A 19,953-nucleotide genomic window follows, 5' to 3' on the forward strand; every position below is an offset into this window, starting at 1 on the left:
TCCTGTACAATTTAGTTATTTCCTTACAGAAGGAAATATCATTATCACAGCCCCAGCCACCTTTACTGCATAGGCCCTGTCAGGGAGGAAATTTTAGACTAATTTGTGGGATTCTTCAACAAATGTTTGTCTGCCCCACTAGAGTGTTACCTCTCTGTGGGCAAGGTTTGCATTTTCGCTGTTGTTTTGTTCTGGTTTAGATTCCCAGAATTGATCACAGGTGTCAGCACATAGTATGGTCTCAATAAATAATTGTTTATTATGAGTGAATCATCAAGGTAGCATTTGAATAGATTCATTTATTATTTAGTCAAATACTGCATTATTTATTCATCTAATCTTTCATAACTAATAATACTTATTGTTCTACAACTGTGGCTTGAGAGATGCAAGAGAGGTTACAATGATTAAAAAGTAACGTTTTGTCTCAAAGAGCTTAGGATTTATAAGGAGAACCAGAATATTAAAAAATCAAGTGGTACAGATACTGTATGCAGTGGTAATATATAAGACCAGTGAGAGAGGAATAAAAGTACTATAGACATCCAGAAGGTGAGAGAGACTATTATATTCTGAGAGAGCAGAGAAAGTTTATGAAGGAAATATTTGAGACAAGTCTTAATAGATGAATAAGATTTTGAGAAATAAAAATGATAGTAAAGGGAAAATAGGGAGAGAAAGGACCAAAAGTGATACTTTTAGTATAGCAAGTAGGTGTATTGCCAGAAAAACAAAACAAAAACAGAGAGTTGTTGACAAAATTAAAAGTTGGATTGGGACCCTCATTTGCCAGACTGAAGCGTATGTATAACTTGCATGATTGGTAAAGATTTTTCAACAGGGCAATGCTGGGATTAGAGAGTTTCCTTGGGAAGACTGCTGGGTAGCAGTGGGTGGTATGGGTTGAAATGGAAGAAGTGAAGTGAGAAAGATCCTTTAGGGAGCTGCTATGTTAGTCTAGGCCGGTGGTGGCCAAACAGGGGTGGATCCAGTTTTTGTGGGACCTGCACCTTAGACAATTTGGACACTTTAAGAAAAGTAATACAAAACCATGTATTAAAGTAAGTACTTATTTAAGGAAAAAGAATCATAAAAATTACATATTTTAAAGAGCTAATTAATACCATAAACATGAAAAATCCGGAAAAGTATCAGAAGTTTTTTACATTAAGAATCTGATACACATTTATAGTATTTTATTTTCTTACATTTTTTGACTGCAAGCTCCTTGATTGCCTCTTCCTAACAACAATATTGTAACATAACTTCTATAGAGAGAACAGAAAGGCGATTTCCTTTTTTCTGTGGTATGACTAATCACAGTTTAAAAAAGTTGTTGATAATTTAGAAAAGCTTTTTCCAATTTTGCAAGTGGCTACTGATAAAGTCACACTGAGGTGGATTCTGATATGATCGGATACATAAAACATGCCTTTACTCAGAGACATACGGGCTGTTGTTTTATACACAGGAAATCTAATAATTCTCCTTTATAAATTAGCCATCAGAAAAAAATAGTGCATTTATAATTGTATACACTGCATTATGGAATATATTCTTGACAAGGCAGAACTTCTTTTGATGAGGCATTGATGAGAACCGAATCTTCTACTTCTAAATGTACACATCTAGTGATTGAAAAAATTTCCCCACACCAGCTTCTGGCTCTATACCTCTCAAATCTTGTCTCTTACCCCCTAATTCTGACAGTGCTGGAAGCATGAGATCACTTTCATATCAAGATATGACCTCTGCTTTGTGTCACAAGGCTGGCTGAGTCAGCATAGTAAGCGACTGGTGTATTCCCGGAAACCATTCCTATACCTGAGTAACTGGCAATAAACTTGCCACAAAAGGAAGTGACTATGGACCACTTAACAGACCACGCTAAACCCACCCTAAGTGTGTCTCCAACTCATTTTCCCCTCATCTGATAATTCCAACGCCTCTTGACAAAAGAGGTGGTTGCTGCTCCGGGACATGTGATTGGAAGGGGTGTTGAAATGGAAATGGATAGTAGTCTTAAACAATTGCAGTTAAAAATATCTTTTTTTTTTTTTTGAGGAAGATTAGCCCTGAGCTAACTTACGGCCAATCCTCCTCTTTTTGTTGAGGAAGACTGGCCCTGAGCTAACATCCATGCCCATATTCCTCTACTTTATATGTGGGACGCCTACCACAGCATGGCTTTTGCCAAGCAGTGGCATGTCTGCACCCAGGATCCTACCCGGTGAACCCCAGGTTGCCGAAGCAGAACATGTGCACTTAGAACATGCACACTTAACTGCTGCGCCACCGGGCCGGCCCCTAAAATATCTTATTTTTGCAAAGTTTATGAAAATACATGACCCACTGACCATATTGCTAGGGCCCTAGGGCAGGCACATTCTAAGATGGCTCCAATGATCCCCATCGCGTGGTATTCATACCCCTGTGAAATCCCCTTTCCTGAGTGTAGCCTGGCCTAGTGATTTGCTTCTAACAATGTGACAGAGATAATGGGATTAAGTTATGTAAGATAGTCACTATCATCTTGCTAGCTGACTTTCTCCCTTGCTGGCTTTTATAACGCAAGTTGCCATGTTGGGGAGGTCCATGTAGCAAGGAACTGAGGGTGGCTTCTGGCCAACAGTCAGTTAGAAACTGAAGCAGGAAGCTGTCAGTCCAACAGCCTCTGAGAAACTGAAAATCTGTCAACAATCATGTGCGTTTGGATACCAATCCTTCTTAAGGTGAGCCTTCACATGAGGTCCCAGTTCTGGCCAACTCCATGATGGAAGCTTTCTAAGAAACCTTGAATCAGAAGACCCAGTTAAGTCATGCCTTGATTCCCGAACCAAAGAAATTGTGAGATAAAATGTGTGCTGTTTTAAGCTACTAAATTGTGAAGTTATCTATTACACAGTAACAGAAAACAAACACAAGTCCCTTCAAGGGTCTTGGGATTGGTACAAACAAAGGGCCTCAAAGCTTAATTTATTTGCTTCATAGTAAATCTACCTTTGAATATGGGCCTGAACCAGGGTTGTGGCTATGAGAATAGCACTTTAAAATTTCCTACAATCATCCTTTATCCTGTATTATTATTTGCAGCACTTTATCTCTGGGTGGATAGCATGGGTTTGGTGCTGGTGATTGCCCAATTGAGTAAAAGACAAAATCATCTGCCAAAGGTAAGAGGTTGAGGGGATTTAAGGAAAGAACATGTTTCTTTGAACCATTTTTGAAAATTAAGACATCAACAAGAAATGATAGGCGTAAAGTAGGGAGAGTGGGGCAGACACCCAAAGTTAGAGAACACAAATCTAACGATGTTGTAAGTATGATTCTCTTACTTTCTCCAGCAAAGTTTGGCAGCTTTGGTGTGGAAGCTGAGAAAGAGACGGTGAGATGGCTGGTTACCCAATGCGGAGATCTGTGATGTCTTTATGTGATTCTGGCCCCGTTGGATGAAAAGTACTGTTAAAAAAGGTGACGTAATAGGATAATAAGAAGACATATAGGGCCTGGAAGTCACAGTGAGATGGAGAAATGGATTCAGTAGATATAATAGACAAAGAAGAGAGGGGAAAGAATGACATGGTTAGCAAAGGGACTCGATTTTGAGAACTTAAAAGTGAAATACTTTTGAGGATCATGAGTTGGATTTGGTCATATAAATATGTGTTTGAGATGGAGGGAAAAGAAAATTCATTGATGTTTAAAGCAAAAATTACGACAGGCTCTCAAAATGATCAACAATTTTTGAAGTTATAAAAGATGACTATAGGGGACAAGATTTTGAAAGATGACTGTGAGCTAGATACCTTCCATAAGCCTGATCCTGTCTGCTCTTCACTTCTGAAAGTATATATTTTTTGGTGTGGCACATCTAAATTAATATTTGCCTTGTTGTCAAAACACATCCTATCATTCTATTAGTAACAAGAAAATTTAACATAGGAAGTTAAATGTGTATGCTGAATCATTTCAATTTAAGAAATACAAACAATATTATCCCTAAGATTAACAGCATATACTTCCTTTAGCAGCTCTTTTATGCCGCATCTAATTGATTCTAACTAAATGAGTCATTAACAGATGCTACAGACAGTCATCTATTTGAATCTGGTTATCAGTAGGGACCTAGAGTCACAGTTCCTCTCTTAATCTTGTCTTTTGATTCTACAGGCAGAAAGGTCAGATGGGTTGTTTTGGCCAGTGAGCACCCTTCTGGGTGCTGGAGTGAAGATCTCACCTAGAGTTAGAGAAACAGAGATTACAAAGCTGAGTGTTAAGAGGAAAATGGAGATTAATAAGTCATAGCAGCAAGTCTGAATGGTCTCTAATAATGTCGTTTTTATTTTATAAGTTAACTATCATCTCTGAAAAACCTTTCAGTATTCGGGTAAATTCTCACAGAATGGGTTCTTTTTCTTCTTTATGTCACAACTAAAGACCCAGACTTGCTAGCGGACAAAATGCAGGCACTGAGCCTAGGCTGGGTCTATCAGAAGTAAAGGGAAGGTATTGGCCTTGAGGGGAGCTTCCATTTTGGCTCAGGCAAGTGGCAACAGATGCATTAAACTTTCAGCCTTGGCAGTGGCAGGGGCAGTTTCCCAGAGGGTCCAAGGCAGAGTTCCTGGCACAGAAGTAGCATTGAGAAGGTGGCAACTGCCAAGTTTCCTCTAGTTCTCAGTGGGAAGGAAAGCAGCAGCGACAGCAGGTGTTTTCATCAGGCCAGTTCTGTTGTGAGGTTTTGGGCTTCATTCCTGAGAACTAGCCTGAAGTCTGGTACACCAGCCTTCCCAGCAATTTTGAGATTTTTGAATATGCTTTGAATAAATTCCCCTTTTCCCTGATCAGAGTCATCATCCGCTGATTGCAGCTAGAACCCTGACAGCACTTCTAAGCAATTGCTTTTGCCTGAGGATGGTTTCAGGGTTCTTTTCTCACCGGGGTGTGGGGAGGGTATAGCAACATGTAAATAACTGGGGTTGGGGTCAGCAAGCCCCTTGGTTCAGACAACCCCTCCGCGATGAGAAGCGGCTTTGGATATTAGATAAAGCTTGGTGGAAGACTGTATGAGTTGGCTAGGGCTGCCGTAACAAATACCATGGACTGGGTGGCTTAAACAACAAAAATTTATTTTTCTCATAGTTTTGGAGATTAGAAGTCCAAGATCAACGTGTTGGCAGGTTTGGAGTTCTTCTGAGGCCAATCTCCTCTGCTTGCAGATGGATGCCCTCAGGCTGCCTCTTCACACCGGCTCCCTCTGTGCATGCGCCCCCTAGTGTCTCTTCTTTGTGTGTCCAAATTTCCTTTTACAAGGACGCCAGTCAGGTTGGATGAGGGTCCACCCTAACCATCTCATTTTAACTAATCACCTCTTTAAACATCCCATCTCCAAATACAGTCACACTGGAGATACTGGATGCTAAGACTTCAATATATGAATTTTGGGGGACACGATTCAGTCCTTAGCAAAGACCTTGGCATTTTACTTGCTTAACAAGGAAACTATTTGAACAAACCAAAGTAATAGAATGCATCAACTTTGTGGCATTTTCAACCCTCCAATTACTTTTCACTTTTCCCTGCTGCACCCATATCCCAGCCCGAATGACCTGAGAGGGAACAACCCAGGTTGTGTCACTGGCGAGTACGGTACACAACAGCCAGCTCTTAGCTTTTACAATGAAGAGTCCTTGCGACAAAAATGTTCCCGGGGGCAGTCTCTTATTTCTGGAATGCTTTAGAATCTGTTAAGGACTTCCACCAGGCCAACCAAGATGTTATCTTTTTCCACTCCAAATAGGAGATCTACGCTAGTGCCTAAGCCTTGCTCATATTATAAAATCTCCAAATTGCTTTTAGTTCTTCTCTCTTAATTACGAACCGACAGCCAATGATCAACAGATGTATTAGGAAAACCTCTAAAACGAGAGAGAAAAACCACAGTAAAAACAGACAATGTAGGAAGTGTAAGAAAAGCCTATTATAATTAATATCATTAGACAGATAAGAGATTCCTTTCATGAAACAAGGATATGATATTATTTAAAAATATGCAAAGAACAAGAAAGAGCTTTTGCACATTAAAACACATAATAGCATAAATTAAAAATTCAATATTATGGGCTGGCCCAGTGGTGCAGCAGTTAAGTGTGCACGTTCTGCTTTGGTGGCCCGGGGGTCTGCTGGTTTGGATCCTGGGTGTGGACCTACACACTGCTTGTAAAGCCATGCTGTGGCAGGCGTCCTGCATCAAAGTAGAAGAAGATGGGCATGGATGTTAACTCAGGGCCAATCATCCTCACCAAAAAGAGGAGGATTGGTAGCAGATGTTAGCTCAGGGCTAATCTTCCTCAAAATAAATAAATTAATTAGTTAAATAAAAATTCAATAATAAGGCAGAAAATAAAGTCAAGAAAGTTTCACAGAAAGCAAACATCAAAGACCAAGAAACAGAAACTATGATAAAGAAGGTAAGAAAATTAGAATGTCATGGAGGATATCTAATCTAACTAATAGGTATTCTAGAAGAGAGGACAGAAAAGAAGGGAAGAGGAAATGACCAATGGAATACTCTAAAGAGTTTCTTAAAACAAAGCGTGTGGTTTTAGATAGAAAGGCCCATAAGCACTCAGCACAATAGATAAAGACCCAAGTCAAGAACCTTCATAAAACTTGACGTATCAGACATGAAAAGAGATCCCCAAATTGTCTAGGGTGAAAAACATGTCACACACACACAAAAGTGGAAATCAGAATGGCACTGGCCCTTTTAACAGTAATACCGTAATGTAGAAGATAGTGGAGCAAGATCTTCAAACTTCTAAGGATTTTGAATCAACAATTCTAAAATTATCAATTAGGTGAGTAGGTAACACAAATTCTTAGACACGCAAGTTCTCAAAAAGAAATTTTGGAAATTAGGTAAAGTAGGTGGGTGGCATGTCCTTTCATTGTCGTTTGGGACCAAAGGCTATGCACAGATACTGAGCCTGGGCAATATCATCCTCAAGGGGATACAAATTAGTTCTTGGAGGGCAAAAAAATCTTAGCTATTAGTATAGTTTGTGGTCCTCCAAAGCTCAACCTTACTCTACCCTTAACTAAAGAATTAAATAAAAATTCTTTATATTCAATTTCTCCTTTTGGATTTTCTTGGCTATCACACCAGCAGCATTGACGTTGAGTTCATGGGAGAGACAACAACAGGTGCAGGCAGTGCTACAAAACCAGGGTGAGTGGATGGCTGGACTGAGGAACTGTCTCCGGATGGACTGCTTGGTCTCAGAGCCCTGCAGTGAGAGGTGGCCGGCTCCTGCCTGTGCGCTGCCTTGTTGATGGTGTCTGTGGTTGATGCTTTGTGTGCCTTGGACTTTGAGAATTAACTAAAAATAGTTTATATTCTAATATTTGATTCTACAAAAGTTATTCAGCCCATCATTAATCATGTCAAGGTCTTAAGAGAAAAAATGTCCACATTATTTAAATAGATATCTGGAAGCTAGTTAAAAGCTATTTTTTCATGTCAATCAGAATTTAAAAGTTAGCTTCACTAAAAATGATTTTTATAAAATGAATATAATTTTGCCTAGTTTTACTCCTACTGAAAGTAGCAGTTTTGCGCTATTTAAAAAAAAACTCTGATTGCGTTGTTAAATATGCACATAAATGGCGTTTGCATATGTAATTAATAATTACTATTTATATAAGCAAATAAATTACATTAGAAGTTAGAGTAGTTCCTCCCCTTATCTGCAGGGGATTTGTTCCGAGGCTCACAGTAAATGCCTGAAACAATGAATAGCTTTTATTATTCAATTCATAAGTTTCCAATTGCACAACATTCTGAGTAGTGTGACAAAATCTTGACCCGTCCTGCTCTGTCCTGCCTGGGACGTGAACCATCCCTTTATCCAGTGCACCTGTGCTATATATGCTACCTGCCCATTAGTCACTTAGTAGCTGTCTCTGTTGTCAGATGGACTGTCATGATATCCCAGTGCTTGCATTCAAGGAACCCTTATTTTACTCAATAATGGCCCCAAAGTGCAAGAGCAGTGATGCTGGCAAGTCAGATATGCCAAAGAGAAGGCATAAAGTGCCTCCTTTAAGGGAAAAGGTGAAAGTTCTCAACTTAATAAGGAAAGAAAAAAACCATATCCTGAGGTTGCTAAGATCTGTGGTAGCTTTTATTACAGCATGTTGTTATAAGTGTTCTATTTTATTATTATTGTTTTTAATTCTTACTGTGCCTAATTTATAAATTAAACTTTATCACAGGTAAAGGATATGTATAGGAAAAAACATAGTATATATGGGATTTGGATATAGCACAGATAAACAGTATGTACATCGACAGATATACAGTGTATCTATGGTATTAAAATTTCATAATTAGAAAGTATATCTTAAAATGCTCCTTAGAGAGGAGATAAGAAAAAATATTGAGAGACACTGCTCTAGGGAAAAATATTCATTTGATTCATGATTTACTATTGATTAAAGTTCTCAGATTCAGTGACATTACATGTTAATAATTAGATTTTTGTCTGGTAGAGATATAAATAATTTCTGTCCCATCCACTGGAAAAAGTGACCCCGCTCCCAAATTATGGTTTATAGCCCAATGGGCATTAACAAAATTCGCATCTAACCCAGTAACCTTACCTTCCTGTTAATATCTAGCTCCTCAAATGCTCTTTGAACTGGCCATTGCATCTTACTTTGACATGTGTTCATTTTGTATTTGCATAAAGGTCATGATTTTATCTTTGTGAAAATTACACTTGAACACCCTTTATTTTCTCAGAGAGGATGTTGAGGATGTGGTCTATTAAAATCAGGGAATAAAAAAAAAAATCAGGGACTAAACCAAGAACAAAGGAGCTATGGGAGCCTGGAGAGAAGGGATCCCACATAAGAGAGAGGGGAGGGGTTTCGCATTCTGCGGGAGGAGGGAACTTCTAGGATGACAACCCTGTGGCAGGCCCAGAGAGCAAAGCTTCCAGATGGGAGCAAGATGATAGAGGGCTCCCCAAGAAAAACACCAAACTGAGGGATCACTTAAAATGTCTGGATTTATTAAGAGAAGTTTCAGAGTTCTGTCCAAAAGTTTAGAACAGAATTAGCGATAGGCACGAAGAAAGTTAAACAAACTACAAAATAAGAATTTCAGGAAACCAACAAATTTGTGCAAGAAAAGTCATCCATTAGCTTGCTACGTGTCCCCGCTGTGAATAATATGTAAATAGACGTAATAATGTTAATACTGAATATTGATTTACCTCCCGAAATGTGATATAACTATAATTGGGGAGAATTTGTGTGTGAGAGGAAGGTGAGGAGAGTAAGTAGTTTAAATCCCCTACTCTAATAACAAGGGAAAAGATAATGTGGAAATTTGATAAATCAAGAAATACTGATGTAAACATTTGTGATAGTCTTTTGATGTGTCAATTGACCAGGCTACAGTCCTCAGTTACTCAATCAAACATTAATCCAAGTGTTACTGTGAAGGTATTTTATTGGTGTAAAGTCCATAGTCAGTTGACTTTAAGTAAAGGAGATTATCCTAATGTTGATGGGCTTGATTCAATCAGTTGAAAGGATTTAGGAGCAGATCTGAGGGTCCCTGAAAAAGAAAATTCCACCTGTGTACAGCACATCAGCTCATGCCCAGGAGTTCTAACCTGACCTTCCTGACGGCCTGCCCTATGGATTTCGGACTTGCCTAGCCAGCCGCCACATTCACATAAGTCAAGTCCTTGCAATAATCTCTTAATAAATATCTTCTACTAGTTCTGCTTCTCTCGTTGAACTCTGACTGATAGAACGTATCACTTCAAAATATACAGATGAATCGTCAGACACAACTGTAAAACAATTAAATGTATTTACTGAGTTAAGGGCTGGAAGATGAAGAGTTTTAAATGTTATTGAACACAATAAAAATTAAATTTAAGAAAGAGAGAAGGAGGCCTAGTTGTTATTGGTGCCCACCTTTCCCTTTGCTCTTTAGAAGCAGCTCACATGATATGCCATGAAATATTTGTAAAGTTGGTGAAGGCTAGTTTCACGTATTTATACATACTTCCAATCCCTTCTCCCATCTGGTCCCCCTTCCCCTCGACACGCACTGATTCAGTTATTCCTTGTTCTCAACTCTCTTCTTTTCCCCACTTTTGACTTTGCATTAACCCATATTAGTATAACCTGTTCTTGTTGCAGGGGAAGCATGGAAGAAAATTGGCAGAAGGACTTGTTTTGATGAGTAGGGAGGTGAAGAAAAGCCTGGAAGTGCAGAGAGCTTCTCATTGGTTGTTCATTATGGGGGGACATAGAGAACAGGTCAGGAGGGCTCAGCTGCTGAAGATCCTGCTTCCAAAATAAGGGAAATCATCAGAGTCCAGAGCTCAGCAGATGATGGACACTTGGAGACAAATGAAGTCAGGTGAAATCTCTTGGAAGAGATAATGTCTAGGTACAAGCATCCCTCCTCACTCAAGAAAGCCTACTCTTATAGACAAAGAGCTATTGGTCAGAAAGAGAAGTGAACTGGGCAGAGCATTTTTAACCAAAGGCTGAATTCTTCCTGCAACCTAAGTCCCAAACTCCGGACACAACTGCTCTGATTCCTGAGGTTCTCGTGGAGCTGGAAAGCAGATAAATGGAAGAGGTGGTCCAGCATTTCAACTGAACATGGACATTTGGATGCTATATGTTTAATATCTAGTGACATAAATCAACGTGCAGGTTTCAGTGTATCACACTTTCCAGCTTCTAGGCAAAGATCTATAATACCAAATATTCCACCCTCCACCTACCAGGTGATTGGGGCCTCTCTCTCCAAGCAAAGATGGCAGGGATTGGGAGGTGAGGATGGGCCTCTTGGAAAAAGTGCAGATTTTAAAAAATATATACCATTCTATATGTTAGAACTTTTCATACATGCAGTTATAACTCTATATGCTGGTTTGTAAATTTTTCACAATATAACATGAAAACTTAATAAACTATAAATCATTAAATAATTCATTCTATAAATATTTTTTGATGATCTCCTGTAAATATTTTTTGAAGTTAGTGCAAGAAAAACTGCTGCCACCCTAGTAGCTCTGAGTTCTAAAAACTGTTTTGTTTCTTGGGCATAATCTAGCAGTAACATATTGCTGCTGAGGATCTAGGTATTGATCTTGGTTAATTCTATTGACCCTTTCTAACGCACTGCCATTTTCCCTAATAGATGAGAGAAATCTATTTTTATAGTTATGGCTATATCAACCTGTCTAAAATATATAATTCATATGTAAACTGATACTCTAAGAAAAAACAGAACTTCCCATTGACACTTTTTAGTGAGAGCATAGATCAACTGCAAAATCCAGGGATGGCTTCTTATTTTCAAGTTTACCTGAGAATGTAAACATTTCCATCTTTTGGTTGAAATTTAGACTAATTTATTTAGAAATTTGAGTCATACCTTAGTGATTTAAGAATAAATTTATTCAGCACGTTGTTTACTGAATAATTACTGTATGCCAGGTCCTTTGCTACACTCTGGAAATAAAAGTGGAGGGAAAAGTGACTTGGGAGAAAAGAGTCATATAAGTAAATAAATCACAATGTAACACAGTAGGAGCTTTTTTGAAGAAGAAAATTAGCCCTCAGTTAACATCTGCCGCCAAGCCTCCTCTTTTTTTTTTTTTTTTTTTTGCTGAGGAAGACTGGCCCTGACCTAACATCCATGCCCATCTTCCTCTACTTTATATGTGGGACGCCACCTCAGCATGGCTTGACAAGCAGTGCATAGGTCCACACCCAGGATTTGAACCAGCGAATGCTGGGCTGCCAGAGCAGAACATACAAACTTGACCACTGTGCCACTGGGCTGTCCCAGTAGGTGCTATTAAAGCAACTTGAATATAGTGTGATGTGAGGATATACCTTAAGGTCAACTCACATTAAGAGGCCACATTTAAAAAATGTATTTTTTGTGAGATACTAAAAATGTAAATGAAGCTCACTTTCCTTATTTACCCAGAAACTTCAAGAAGGTTGGTTGATAGCTTCAAGAACTCACAACTTTGTGAGTCCCGAAAGGAGTGAAGTTGCCTAAGGAAAAGCATTCAGCTGAATAATGGTTGAAAAATTATACAGAATACCAGAGAGAGGTGAAACGATATTCCACCCGGCAGCTCAGGTGCAAACTTCATCAGTAGCAGGGTGGGGGTAGCGTTGGAAGATGGAACAGAGATATTATTACTCAAAATGTTAGAGTGTTAATATACTTTTGCTCAGGACCAGGGAAGGAGGGTGCCTTTTTGGGGAGGGAAAAGGCACTTTGGGGGTCTGTGTGGCTTTGAGGATGGAGATATCTTTATTTAGAGGCAAGTTTGGCTGTAGTGAATTACAGGGAAGATGAGGAGAGGGACTCATAGCTGAGGAGAGAGCGGAAAGCAAGGCATTGTTTCCCTTTTCATTTCCTTTTTAATTACTGGGTCAATTCACTAATTAGGAAAAGAGCCTGGAATTTGGAGGTCCAACCATGATTCTGTGCTTCAGAGAAGGCACTTTGTGGTTACAAAGATTGTATCAGTGGTAAAAGATCTCCATAAGTAAATAATACTAGATATAATTGGAAGAGTAACTTGTCACCTAAAGTTGTCTAATTTGCATCCAAGAAATAATTAAATAATGAAAGTCACTAGCTTAAAAAAAAGATCTATGAAAACATTAAAATGTATGTGACTATATTTGGCAAGATCTTTTGTAGTTGAGAAAACTATGCCCCATATACTTCACAGATACAAAAATACAAACTAGCACAAAGCATGTAATTAGATTTTAAAATGACAAATAGGGAAATAGTGCTGAAAATATCTAGTCAGGCTAAAGAAAAACTACTTGCAATGAGAGAGACGAGAAAAAACTTTTCTAAACTGTGGCAGTTGCTTATGAACCTGTCGGTACTATTAACAATACAGAATGGTTATTTTGACAAGGCAAATGCTGTCAAGTTAGCTTTAGAATAGTAAAAATAACTTTGGCTTTGGAAACTGAATGACATGCATTTGAACCTTAGTTTTGTCGTCTTCCTAGCTGTGTGAGGACCCAATATGACAATGTTTGGGGAATGTGCTATGACAGGTAAAGACCAATACAAAAGAAGAGCTTTGGGTATTAAAGGCATTGTTTCCAGAAAAGTGGATGGAGTCCATAGATTAAATGAAAAGAGGATACCACTTCTTAAGCAGAAGAGAACCAATACGCCATACTGAAATTGAAGGCATTTTTTTTAGTTGTGTTGTAGAATTGTTTTTCAGATGTAGCATTTGTGGTAGGCAGCCCTTAAGATGTTCGCTAATGATCCCCACCTCCTGGTATTCACATCCTTGTGTAGTCCCCTCTCACATTGTACCAGGGATGAACTGTGTCCAATAGAATATGGCAGAAGTAATGGCACGTAAGTTCTGAGGGTAAGTGAAGAAGACACTGTAGCTTCTCTGTCTCTGTCTCTGTCTCTGTCTGTGTTTATGATCATTCACTCCACAGGAAGCCAGCTGCTGTGTTGTGAGCTGCCCTATGGAGAAGCCCATGTGGTAAGGAACTGAGGCGTCGGAGCAACAGTTGCATGAGTGAGTTTGGAAGCAGATCCTTCAACCCAGCCAAGCCTTCGGATGACTTCAGCCATTGTGAACTGAAACGTCATGAGACCCTGAGCCAGAACCACCTAGCTAAGCTACTCTTGGATTCCTGACCTCAGAAACTGTGTAAGATAGATGTTTCTTGTTTAAGCTGATAAATTTGGATATATGCATATATGTATATATTTATATAGTTTAGTAATATTTCAACCTGGCTGAGCTAAACTACATTTACCAGAATTCCCTTTTCTGTATGTTTCCAGTTTCCTTGGGCCACAAGAGAAATTCTTGTGAGAATGGAAGTGAAGTGGCAGCCGTATTGTAGCACACGCATGTTGTCTCCTATCTGCTGACACACCCTGTTGGGGTGAGGCAGTCACTGGGCCTGTAACTGCTCCACCTTCTCTTGGATCCTTCTTCAGCTTCTCTAGCACTTGAGCTAGGTGTTTATGTTTACTTCTGTGAAGAGGAACCTGGCTTCCACGTCACCAACGTCAAAGGCAGCATGAACTCATTTAGGTTTCAGTCTGTTCTCATGGGTTCTAGCTCATGCCTTTGGGGTCCAAATGGTCCTTGTTTTCCCCAACTTTGCATCCCTCTTTCCTTCCTCACTGCTTCCTTGTGCACTGTAAGCTCCAGCTTCAGATGTGAAGACAACAGTCTTCTGGAGACTGCTTAACCAACTTAACCAGTTGAGTAAGGTCCAACCTTTGTAACTAATTCCTATGTATGTTTACCCAAAAACATATGTGCATTTATATCTACACATGTGTCTATGTGTGTATGTGTACATGTGTGTATATGCATGCATGCACTTGGTTCTGGCCATGTGGGATCCATCATGATGAAAGTAATGATAATTTTTGCTGACATGTTTAAATTACAGTTCATGTAATTGATTATTTTTTCTCACTTCCGGTTCTCCCAACCCCAGTTTTCTATCCTTTTTCCCAGTGATGCTACAAGGTAAATAGTTATTGTACTACATCCTCTACGAGTAAAATCTAAATACTCTTGTAAATGAAACCTGATAACTGAAATTATAATAACTCAAATGACATTAAAAGGAGGAAGATATTGAAAATTTCAAGCATTTAAGAGGAGAGGTGAAGGTGAACCAAAAGTTCAATGAGATTTTCGCTTCTGCGCCTTGCTTAGAAGTGGAAAGAAGAGCCTCCTTTGCCTTCCTCTGCTCTCCTTCCAACAGCTGACCTATGGGATAGGGCCGGAGCTCATCACACACCCACGAGGACAGTCTGCTCCTAGGTCAAGACTCACACTTGGCTGTTTTTTGTGTATACAAAAGAACTATATGTGCTTTCTTCCCTATGAAAAAGACATGGTTGTGGGAAGTATTGCTTTGTTTTTATAACTGGAAATATTGTAGCGTGTGATTTTTAGAGGAGGAATTGATATTTTTTTTGATATCCACTCTGTGGATGAGATTGTGCTGGTACTTTACATCTCCTGTTGCGTTTAATCCACAGAACAAAGCCATGAGGTCGGGACCGCCACCAGTATTTCACAGATGATCAGACAGGCTCAGAGAATTTAAATTTACTTGCCTGTAGACATAGAGCTGGCAGGCCTGTCAGACTTTAAAGGAAATGCTCTTTCTGTAAAACTGCACTGCTCCCTTTACAGAGACCTCAATTCTGACAAGAGTAATTATAATAATGGCCTAATTTCCTCATTGGTCTGAAGAGAATGTGGATCTGCTGGAAATGTTTTTACATGTCCTACGTGTAGTTGCGTTCAACGCTCCAAGAATGTTTACATATAACATACGTTGTGAGCCCTGCCTTCTCGAAATCAGTTCTCTCAAGAGGTAGCATAGCACTGAGATAAAGAACATGAGTTCTGAAGTTGAGCTGCGTGAGTTCATAGAAGTAGTTCCACCACTTTGTGACGCTGGGAAAATTACTCACGCCCTCTGTGCTTCAGTTATCTCATCTTTAAAAGAGATCTAATAGTAGTACCCACATCTTAGTATCATTAGGATTAGATTACACATTTTTTCAAAAATCATACATGCACACAAAGAGCACTTACTATGGGCTAGACATTATTTCAGTGTCACGCATACAATAGCTCGTTTTTTACTTCTCTGTAAGACAGGCCTTGTTAGTATTTCCATTTTGCAGGTGACGAAGCTGAAGCACTCAGAGGGGAAGCAATTTGCTCAAAGTCACCTATTTATTAAAGCCCAGGAGTTTGGCTTTGGAGTTTATGACCTTAACCAGTAGATAACCTCTCAGGGACTTAGCAGAGTGCTTGGCACAAAGTTCATGCCCCATAAATGTTAACTCTAATTAATAGTTCAAGTTTCTCCCAGTGACCTGGCTCATTAAAATACGTTAAACGTGCTCCTGAGCGCTAGCTCACACCTGTGAAGGGGCAGTTGCTGTTCCTCAAGTTGAGCCTGTGAGGAATGTGCTCCCGGAAGTCAGATGGCGGACTCCCCTAAGTATGCTCCACAGTGTATCTGAGTACACCATACCGATGAGTGCTAGTTCCCATTTTGCATGAAAGGGTAAGAATTAGTTGCTGAATGGATTGGCGACCAGCAACAAGCTCCAGTGAAAGGCTTTTGGAAGTATCTACTTAAAAGATTTTGCTTGTCTGATGTCACATTATCTTTTTATTTTGGAAAATCCTGTCTTTTACACTGCTCTGGAAAAGCCGTGGTGCCCCAAGAGAAGGGATGTGTGAATAATCACCATCTATATTATCACCTTCTTTGAAATAGAAAGCAATCCTTGGAACGTTATTTTTCTCTTAGGACCCAATTGCTTACATATGTTCATGTATGCTGTGGCATTGTTATCAATCATACCACTGGTTATTTATTTGTATCAAACGGATGCCATCAGTGTCTGACTGACTCCTCATAATATCGCAGATACCTAGAGCAGAACCAGCACATATTACACACTCAATTAGTATGTGTAGACTTCTTGGTTTTTAAACTGTCTTTACCATGAAGTCAATAGGTAAAGCAATAGAGACATGTCTTATAGATTAGTGGTTCTCAAAATGTGTACCCACACCAGCAGCATCAGTAACCCTTGGTAACTTGTTAGAAATGCAAATTTCCAATGCCCATCCCAGAACCATGAAATAAGAAACTCTGGGTGAAGGGCCAACCGTCAGTGTTTTAACAAGTCCTCCAGCTAAATCTGATGCACAATCAAATTAGAGAACCACGGCTGTAGATTGTACCAAAGCATGTCTGAAACACATACATCCTAGAACTAACTCACAAAAAAGAAGTTTGCCATTTGGCACTCTTCCTAACTCATCTTTAAAGAGGATCAGTAATGTTCCTTCTTTAGGCATTAGAAATATTTTCACACTTTGCTGTAGGTCAAGGCAGGACTTAAGAGTGGCTTCCAGATTTGTGAACATTCACAAACTAATTGATTCAGAATCTCTGCGGGGTGGAGTTGGGGTAGCTGCATATTTAGTAAACACTTTTGAAGTTTCTTATGCAAAATAGATTTATGAGAACCCTGACCTCCGATCAACCGTAGCTTGAGGAGTTTCAGTGTGGCTAGACTTCTGCGTTGATTAACTCCCGGGGGAATTTTGTCTGTTCTGAAGCCTGAGGTTGTAGCTGCTGTTTGAGGTCACCTCTGCCTTTTGCCTGATGCTATCATATTTTACTAAATAAAAGTCACCTTACCTTTAGAATCCATCACTCCTCTGCCCCACCCTTTGTTGCCAGGTATCTAACTGCAGGTTTCCAAGGGGATAATGTTTTACTTCCCTGTAGTGAAGCATACTACAGTGATAAATGAAGCTTGACCATGGCACCTCCAAGGGTCTTGTTGACCTTAAACAAACAGACAGCTAGTTATTTCTCCAGTAAAAATGGGTTTATTTGGGATCAGCAAAGAATAACAATTTGGGGTCTGCAATCATGGCAAGCCACATGCGAGTCCTCAGCAGCAAAGGGAGGAGAAAATCTTTCAGAGAGGGGACGAAGAAGTTGGGAGGGCCATTGTAAACAAAGAGCTTGAGGAAGTGCTGTGACTTTTATTGGCTGAGTTGTGACAGTCTCTCGTTGGCTGTGATTCTTGATGGTCAAGAAGTCGTCTTTCTTCTTCCTGTTGGGCTCTGCTACAGTAGGATGAGAGAGCTCCCTCTTTTGGCCTCCTGACTCTAATTTAATGAGGTTTCTGTTTATTAATTTGACATTCTCATGTACAAGATAGTTTTGTATTTTTCCCACAATTAAGACACTGACTCCCAATCAAGTGTTATTAAAGTAGCAGTTGCTTATTTGTTTGGAGAAGGAAAAACTTTATTTCCAGGATACTACAAAATATCTTGTGGCCAAATTTACAGACAAGAAGAAACAACCTACTTAGTTACAGGTACACAGAAATGATCTTTGTATGAAATAAAATTATATCAGGGCTGCTGACAACCTGGCTTTGCTTATTTGAGCACTACGTTCCCAACTATAAGAGTCAAATGGGCTGCATCCCACCCAGGGGCCCATGAATAATATATTTAGGATTCTGAAAATGTACAAAGACAAAGAATGGTAAATGAGAACAATTGACTCTATGCGCTGGAATAAGAACTAAATACGTTTTACAGTTTGTGATGAAAGACTCCAAATAAGAAATCAGCACATACACAGGGGGAAGTCTAACTGAAAGATTGGAATGGAAAGTAACCACGGAGTGTGCCCTGGAGGGGGAGATGATAAACATTGTTCCCTCTAGAGAAAGGGAAAGAAATGATTGATCAGATCTGTCTAAAGCTGGATCTTGGAAGTGACTAGGAGGTAAAATTTTCCTTCACCGACTGGAAAAGCAAGGCTGACTATATAGCCTAGTTCAGGGGCCCAAGGCTTCTTGTTGGCAGACGTGAATGGGGAGAAGGTAAGAGTTTGAGAAATTCAATGCCTGACACAAGGCTGGAATGCTGCCTACAAGCAGTGCTGATAAGGAAAGATCTGGTGGAGTAGAAATGGGGTTGTTTGCCTGGGGTTGAGTGGAGCTCAGTGGCCGTGTTTGCACCTTTGAGAGCAAAATAAAATGTGTTGCTCCTTTCCTTGGTAAAAAGTTCTCAGCCTGCTCAGCGCCCTGCTTTTGCTCTCAGCTCCCATGTGGATTTCCCATCTCATAGCATCAAGCATGGCAGGGATACTGATGACTCTCCTGGGCAGTAGGAGCTCAACGGCTTGAAGTCCCCCAGGCTTCACTTCCCCAGGCCTGCTGGATTTTTATTTGAAGGCAGTCCTCAGAGACAAAGCTGTTCAAATTGAAATCAAGCAGAACTTTCAGATTTAGGCTAAAACTGTTCTTCTAGGCGGTCTCCTGAAGCTGGGACTGGATGACTCACTCTGTTCTTCCATGTCCATCAATTCCTTGAATTAGCTGAAGACTGCAGTCTAAGCAAATTCCAGTTCCTTACTGTGACATCATGTGAATTTCTCCTTTACTTTCATTTCTTCTTTCTCTTCTTTCTGGCTCTTTTACCCTGTTATCCTTTGGCTAGATTTATATTTTCTGCACCTACAGTTTATTAAGTTGCTCTTCTCTTTGTCAGTTTCAGAACAATACAAACTTGTGTTCTGGAAATAGATAATTTCATATATATGTTCCTTACTTTGCATGGTTCCCACATGCATGAATTTCAGTTATCTTACTCAAATGACACAAGTCCCTCAACAACACAGTTCAAATTTCAGTTACCACAGTATATTTGCTTAACTGCAGAAAGTATAAACTTTGCTGCTAACTCATTGATTCACAAATCACTATGTAATTGACAAATGCCAATCATGGTCAGCGACCTTCACATTGCCCTTTTCAAAGACTGAGAGTGGTTGGTCACTGGGCATCTCTTATTCAGTTCAAGCAGAGAAAGTAAAGTATGTAGTTGTGTTGCCTCCTGGTTTCCCAGTAGTAGAGAGACAATGTAGGCAATGTAGTTTAACTTTTTTTTTCAGGGAAAGATTCACCCTGAGCTAACATATGTTGCCAATCTTCTTCTTTTTCTTTTCTTCTCCCCAAAGCCCAGTACATGGTTATATAGCCTGGTTGTAAGTCCTTCTCGTTCTTCTATGTGAGCTGCTGCCACAGCATGGCAACTGAACGGACGAGTGGTGTGGTTCCAGGACCCGGAAATGAACCTGGGCCGCCAAAGTGGTAAGAGCACCGAACTTTAACCTCTAGACCATCAGGGCTGGCTCCAAAGTAGCTTACCTTTTAAAGCACTACCACTGTCACTGTATTTCTCTTGGGGACTTGAAAGTTTGCTTTTTATCACCCAACACAACTTCATTAATTTAGCTAAC

General features: G+C 39.7%; 1 long non-coding RNA gene across 1 annotated transcript in view; it reads left to right on the forward strand.

Annotated features, from left to right (window-relative positions):
- The window catches only part of LOC124243842 (uncharacterized), a 77,745-nt gene extending 58,018 nt beyond the window's left edge, over positions 1-19,727 (forward strand). The window contains exons 2-4 of the long non-coding RNA XR_006889791.1: positions 3,345-3,471; positions 13,546-13,763; positions 19,672-19,727. This is a non-coding gene — a long non-coding RNA (uncharacterized LOC124243842). The remainder of the gene's footprint in view (positions 1-3,344; positions 3,472-13,545; positions 13,764-19,671) is intronic.
- Positions 19,728-19,953: the final 226 nt, after the last annotated feature.

Source organism: Equus quagga, chromosome 8 (genome assembly GCF_021613505.1).
Source record: "Equus quagga isolate Etosha38 chromosome 8, UCLA_HA_Equagga_1.0, whole genome shotgun sequence".
In the NCBI taxonomy this organism is placed as follows: Eukaryota; Metazoa; Chordata; class Mammalia; order Perissodactyla; family Equidae; genus Equus; species Equus quagga.